The following is a 7,672-nucleotide window of genomic DNA, read 5'->3' as shown; positions in this document are numbered from 1 at the left end:
AAATTGGCGCAATACACGCCCACGCCATGACCCAGGTAGAGGTAGCGCAATACACCTCCGGGTCATGACCCAGGTAGAGTGACGCAGCCACACGTCAGGTCATGACAGGTAAATGACGCAGCCACGCCCACGTCATGACAGGTAGAAATTGACGCAGCCACGTCCAGGTCATGACAGGTAGAGTGACGCAGCCACACGCCCAGGTCATGACAGGTGATGGAGTGGCGCAGCCACACGTCCAGGTCATGACAGGTAGAGTGATGCAGCCACACGTCAGGTCGCGACAGGTAGAGTGACGCAGCACGTCAGGTCATGACAGGTAGAGTAGCGCAACCACACGCCCACGTCACTGACGGGTAGAGTGACGCAGCCACACGTCCAGGTCATGACAGGTAGGTGACGCAACCACACGCCCAGTCATGACAGGTAGAGTGGCTTTTAGCTACGCATACAGGTCATGACAGGTAGAAGACAAGCCACACGTCCGGGTCATGACGGGTAGAAGTGCCGCCACACGTCAGGTCATGACGGGTGAGTGATGCAGCCACGTCAGGTCATGACAGGTAGGTGACGCAGCCACACGTCCAGGTCATGACAGGTAAATGACGCAGCCACACATCCAGGTCACTGACAGGTAGAGAGACGCAGCCACACACGTCCAGGTCATGACAGGTGAAATGACGCAGCCACACGTCCAGGTCTGACAGGTGAAATTGGTCTTAGCCACGTCAGGTCATGACAGGTAGAGTGATGACGCAGCCACGTCAGGTCATGACAGGTGAGTAGTGCAGCCACACGTCAGGTCATACCAGGTGATGAAGTGACGCAGCCACACGTCCAGGTCGCGACGGGTAGGTGATGCAGCCACGTCCAGGTCATGACGGGTAGAGCGATGCAGCCACGTCCAGGTCATGACAGGTAAGTGACGCAGCCACGTCCAGGTCATTACAGGTAGAGAGCGCCAGTCACATACAGGTCATGACAGGTCAGTGACGTAGCCACGTCCAGGTCATGACAGGTAAATGACGCAGCCACGTCCACGTCTTGACAGGTAGAGTGGCGCAGCCACGTCCAGGTCATGACGGGTAGAAATGACGCAGCAACACGTCCACGTCATGACAGGTAGAGTGACGCAGCCACGTCAGGTCATGACAGGTGAAGTGGCGCAGCCACCGTCAGGTCATGACAGGTAGTGTGACGCAGCCACGTCAGAGTCGCGACAGGTAGTGTGAACCGCGCCCGCACGTCCAGGCCTGACCTTGGTGGTAGAGACGCAGCCACACGTCAGGTCGCGACCGGGTCGAGTGACGCAGCCACATCCAGATCATGACAGGTCGGTGACGCAGCCACGCCCAGGCCATGACGGGTAGAGACGCAGCCACGTCAGGTCATGACAGGTAGAAGCGCTAATACACGTCCAGGTCATGACAGGTAGAGTGACGCAGCCACGTCCACGTCCGCAGCAGGTAAGAGACGCAGCCACACGTCCAGGTCATGACGGGTAGGGGTGACCTGCCAGCCACGTCCAGGGTCATGACAGGTAGGTGACGCAGCCACGTCCGGGTCGCGGTAAATGACGCAGCCACGTCCTGGTCATGACAGGAAGGTAAACGCAGCCACACGTCCAGGTCATGACAGGTAAGTGTCTGGCCACACGTCCCAGGTCATAACGGGTAGAAGACGCAGCCACGTCCAGGTCATGATGACAGGTAGAAGGCAATAGCCACACTTCAGGTCATGACAGGTAGGTGACGCAGCCCGCACGTCCAGGTCATGACAGGTAAAGTGACGCATCCACACGTCCTGGTCTTGTGGGTAAGTGGCGCAGGCACTCGTCAGGTCGCCGACAGGTAGGTGACGCAGTCTACGTCAGGTCATGACAATTAGAGTGAGCGCAGCCGCACGTCCAGGTCGCGGCAAGGTAGAAATGACGCATCCACACGTCCTGGTCATGACAGGTAGAGAGACGCAGCCACACGTCCAGGTCATGACGGGTAGGTGACATCCACACTACCTGGTCATGACCTTGGGTAGAGACACCAGCCACACGTCGGAATTCGCGGTAGGTAAGTCAGCGCATCCACACGTCCTGGTCATGACGGGTGGGGAGACGCAGCGCACGTCCAGGTCATGACGGGTAGAGTGTAGCAGCCACACGGCCAGGTCATGACAGGTAGAGACGCAGCCACACGTCAGGTCGCGACAGGTAAGTGACAGCCACACGTCCAGGTCATGACAGGTAAAATTGACGCAGCCACACGTCAGGTCATGACAGGTAAGTGTTGCAGCCACACGTCCAGGTCATGACAGGTAGAGCATTGCAGCCACACATTCAGAGTCATGACAGGTGAGACGCAGCCACATACATGTCTTATTTAGGTGAGACGCAGCCACGTCGGAACCATGACAGGTAAAGACGCAGCCACACGTCAGGTCATGACGGGTAGAATGTTACAGCCACCGTCCAGGTCATGACGGGTAGAGGGCGCAGCCACGTCCAGGTCATGACAGGTAGAGTGATAAGCCACACGTCCAGGTCGCAGCAGGTGAGAGTGACCGCAGCCACACGTCAGGTCATGACGGGTGGAGTGACGCAGCCACACATACAGGTCATGACGGGTAGAACTTTGAAACGCAGCCACACGCCTAAGAATGCGCAGAGCGGGTAGAGAGACGCAGCCGCACGTCCAGGTCATGACAGGTATTGAGTGACGCAGCCACGTCCACGTCCATGACAGGGTAAGGTGACGCAGCCACGCGATCCTGGTCATGACGAATTTGAGTGACGCAGCCACGTCCGGTCCATGACCCAGGTGGTGACGCAGCCACACGTCAGGTGTGACAGGTAGAGTGAAACGCAGCCACACGTCCAGGTCATGACAGGTAGAGACGCAGCCACGTCCAGGTCGCGGCAGGTGGGTGACGCAGCCACACGTCAGGTCATGACCCAGGTAGAGACGCAGCCACACGTCCAGGTCATGACAGGTAGAGTGACGCAGCCACATCCAGGGTCATGACAGGTAAATTGACGCAGCCACGTCCAGGTCATGACAGGTGGAAATGACGCAGCTTCACACATACAAGGTCATGACGGGTAGAGCGACGCAGCCACACGTCCAGGTCATGACGGGTAGAGTGACGCAGCCGCACGTCCAGGTCATGACAGGTAGAGTGACGCGAGTCTACGTCCTGGTCATGACAGGTAGAAGACAGCCACACACGTCAGGTCATGACAGGTAGGTGACGCATCCACGTCCTGGTCATGACTGGTAAAATGAACGCAGCCACACGTCAGGTCATGACGGGTAAGTGAGCGCATCCACACATCCTGGTCATATCAGGTAGAGTGATGCAGCCACACGTCAAGTCATGACAGGTAGGTGACGCAGCCACGTCCAGGTCATGACGGGTAAGTGACGCAGCCACACGTCGGAACATGACAGGTAGAGTGACGCAGCCACACGTCCAGGTCATGACCCAATTGAAATTGACGCAGCCACACGTCCTGGTCATGACAGATGAAAGACAACAGCCACACGTCCAGGTCATGACAGGTAGAGATGAGCAGCCACACGTCCAGAGTCATGACAGGTAAAATATTGCCAGCCACGTCCTGGTCATGACAGGTAGAGAGACGCAGCCACACGTCCAGGTCATGACAGGTAGAGTGACGCAACCACACGTCCATGTCGCGGCGGGTAGAGTGACGCAGCCACGTCCTGGTCATGACAGATGAAAGACAGCCACACGTCAGGTCACTTGTTGACAAGGTAGAGTGGCGCAGCCACACGTCCAGGTCATGACGGGTAAACCAATGACGCAGCCACACGTCAGGTCATGACTGGTAGAGTGACGCAGCCGCACGTCAGGTCATGACAGGTAAATGACGCAGCCACACGTCCAGGTCATGACAGGTCTAACTTATCAGGCGTCCGCGTGAGAGGTCAAAGCGAAGCTCAAGTCTCGTGACCAACTCTACCTCAGAGACTCCTGTTTGACTTGTGACTTTTGAGAGTCTCGTTGAGAGAGAGACGGAGAAAGAGACAGACAGACAGACGGAGGGAAAGAAGTGGCGTTAAGAACAAAGTGTTCCGCCACTGTCCAATAGATGTCGTGGCAGCACCATGGCGGGAGTACCTGCCTTAGCGGGTACTCGGCCAACTTCCCCGATAATTGCTCTTTGGAACATTACTGTAACTTTGTGATTTGGAAACTTCCTCGGTTGGAAGACCCGTTTCTCGGCTCATAAACTCCGGGAGGCCAAGAGGTGCTCCTCCTGGCCGTTGAAGAGACCTGGTTCCTGTAGCCCTCACGCGCCATTTGTACAATACAGGTCGTTAGTGTTCTGTTTATAGATGATGTAACTCCTCTGTTTCTTTCAGTGACATTATTCCCTGCGTCTATATTAACACATTGTAATTTTAAGAATGTTTTTGTTATTTCTCGAACCTGAAATTTATCGACGTTACAACTCTTCCAATTTCCTTAAGATAAATTCTGATCCCGCTATAAGGAAGACCTCACCCAATGTTTACCGGATCTATAGCCAAACATTTATAAACATCGCTGCTCTTTTGTTTTTATTAGCAGAAAAAAAAACTTTTATTTCATTGGAGATATTACGAATACTGGTTCCACTTTTATTACACTGAATATAATGAAACAACAACATGACTGTGAAAACTTTCGTCGTTTTTGTTGTTGTTATTAAAGAAATAAAGAGTTTTTTGTTGTTCTTGTTTCTGGACAAATTCAAGATAATTGTGATTGTGGGGAGGCGACCATCTGCTTCTCTCCGGACTTTTCTTATATTGTTTAATGGTCTTTCCTTGTCTTTTGTTATTATTATATTTGTAAAAAGTTAGTTTGTATTTTTTTCTTTCGATTATTTTCATATTTTATTGGAAGCTTGTTGTTGAAAGCAAAAGTTATTGATTTTTTTATTAATTTTCTTAATTGTTTGTATAAGGAAATCTCTCTCTCTCTCTCTCTCTCTCTCTCTCTCTCTCTCTCTCTCTCTCTCTCTCTCTCTCTCTCTCTCTCTCTCTCTCTCTCAAACCTCTGTATACTTCCAGAAAGTTTGAAGGGTGGAAGGGGGTTGGGGTGGAGTGGGGGGGCTGAGTGAAAGCAGGAGAAAGTGACTCAGGGAACGAGAGTGACTAGAATAGGCGATATTGTGGAGGACTGCAGAGGAGGAGGAGAGAAAAAAGAAATATTGAAGAATGAAAGAAAAGGGTGAGGGTAGAATGAGGATGAAGAGTGAGGTAGAATGAGGATGAAGAGTGAGGGTAGAATGAGGATGAAGAGTGAGGGTGGGAATGAGTGAGGGTAGAATGAGGATGAAGAGTGAGGGTGAGATGAGGGTGAAGAGTGAGATAGAATGAGAGGTGAGGAGTGAGGTTAGAAAGAAGAGTGAAGGTGAAGGGTGAGATGAGTTGAAGGTGAGGTAGAGATGAGGTTGAAGAGTGAGGGTGAGATGAAGGTGAAGAGTGAGGGTAGAATGAGGGTTGAAGGTGAGGGTAGAATGAGGATGAAGAGTGGGGTAGAATGAAGGTGAAGAGTGAGGTTAGAATGAGGTTGAAGAGTGAGGGTAGAATGAGGGTGAAGGTGAGGGTGGAATGAGGGTGAAGAAGTGAGGGGTGAAAAGAGGATGAAAAGGGGAGTAGAAAAGAAGTTGAAGAGTGAGAGGGTGAATGAAGTTGAATAGGGAAAATAATGAAAAAAAAGACTGAGGGTAGAATGAGGGATGAAGAGTGAGAGTAGAGAATGAGGATGAAGAGTGAGGGTAGAATGAAGGTGAAGAGTGAGGGTAGAATGAGGGTGAAGAGTGAAGGGATGGAGAATTGAAGAGGTAGAGATGAGAATGAGGGTGAAGAGTGAGGGGTGAAAGAAGGTGAAGAGTGAGGGTAGAAAGAAGGTGAAGAGTGAGGGTAGAATGAGGGTGAATAGGAGAAAATAATGAAAGAAAAGACTGAGGGTAGAATGAGGGAGAAACAGAATTAAGAAGAAAAGAATGGTGGAAGAATGAAGAATGAAGAACGAAAATGAAGAATAAACAACAATGAATGAAAAAACATATAGTGAACAAGTAAGAAGAATGAACAAGAAGGAGAAATAAGAACGAATAATAAAGAGGAAGACTTAATGATAAAACTTGTGTAAGTAGAAAAACAAATATATATATATATATATATATATATATATATATATATATATATATATATATATATATATATATATATATATATATATATATATATATAGTAGTCCTCTCTCTCTCTCTCTCTACTCTCTCTCTCTCTCTCCCTTCTCTCTCTCTCTCTCTCTCTCTCTCTCTCACCCATCTCCTTCACCTCCCTCTCCTCTCCCTCCCCTCTCCTCTCCTCCCCCTCCCACCCCCTCTCTCCTCACCCCTCTCCTCACCCCTCTCCTCACCCCCCTCCCCTCACCCCCTCTCCTCACCCCTCTCTCATATCCCCTCCCCTCACCCCTCTCTCCCTAACCCCACCCCCTACCCTCCCTCTCTCCTCACCCCTCTCCCTCCACCCCTCCCTCACCCCTCTCCTCCCCTCCACCCCTCCCACCCCTCCCCTCACCCCCCCCTCCCCTCCACCCCCTTCCCCTCACGCCCTCCCCTCACCCCCCTCTCTCCTCCCCCTCTCTCCTCACCCCTTCCCCTCCTCCCTCTCTCCTCACCCCTCCCCTCACCCCTCTCCTCACCCCTCCTCACCCCTCTCTTCCTCACCCCCTCCCCTCACCCCCTCTTCTCACCCCTCCCCCTCACCCCCCTCTCTCCTCCACCCCCCTCTCTTCCTCACCCCCTCAAACTCCTCTCCTCACCCCTCTCTCCTCACCCCCTTCCCTCACCCTTTCCCTCACCCCTCTCCTCCACCCCTACCCTCACCCCCTCTCTCCCTCACCCCCTCTCTCCTCACCCCATTCCCTCACCCTCTCCCCTACCCCTCTCTCCTCTACCTCCCCCCTCTCTCCTCCACCTCTCTCCTCCACCCCCCCCCATTCCCCTCACCCCTCTCTCCTCCCCTCCCTCTCCTCACCCCTCCCCTCTCTCACCCCGTTCCCCTCCCCCTCTCTCCTCACCCCATCCCTCTACCCCTCTCTCCTCCACCCCCTCCCTCCTCCCTCACCCCTCTCTCCTCCCCATCCTCTCTACCCCTCTCTCCTCCACCCCTCCCTCTTCCCCTCTCTCTCCCCTCCTCCTCCCCTCCTCACCCCCTCCCCTCCTCCCCTCCCCTCTCTTAAGAGCCTCCACGGAAGTCAAGAAGGATATAAAGTTTTCTTTATTAAACCCATTTAGGTGTGTGTGTGTGTGTGTGTGTGTGTGTGTGTGTGTGTGTGTGTGTGTGTGTGTGTGTTGTGGTGTGTGTGTGTTGTGGTGTGTGTGTGTGTGTGTGTGTGTGTGTGTGTGTGTGTGTGTGTGTGTGTGTGTGTATAAAAAAAATAATATATAATAATAATTAATTGGTTTATTGAAAAGTTCTGCAGCGAAGGCTGAAAATATACATTGGACATAAATGACTTATTACATACATTGGTGGTTTAACAAGCCTTCATTAGAAGGTAAAGGAACATACAGTGAACATACAGATTGTGTAGTGTTGAACAGCAAACTCGTAGTGTAGCTCCTCCCAGATGGTGTTGGAGGAACTCACGT

Source organism: Homarus americanus, unplaced genomic scaffold (assembly GCF_018991925.1).
Source record: "Homarus americanus isolate GMGI-L3 unplaced genomic scaffold, GMGI_Hamer_2.0 scaffold33177, whole genome shotgun sequence".
In the NCBI taxonomy this organism is placed as follows: Eukaryota; Metazoa; Arthropoda; class Malacostraca; order Decapoda; family Nephropidae; genus Homarus; species Homarus americanus.
This window is presented reverse-complemented; position numbering follows the sequence as displayed.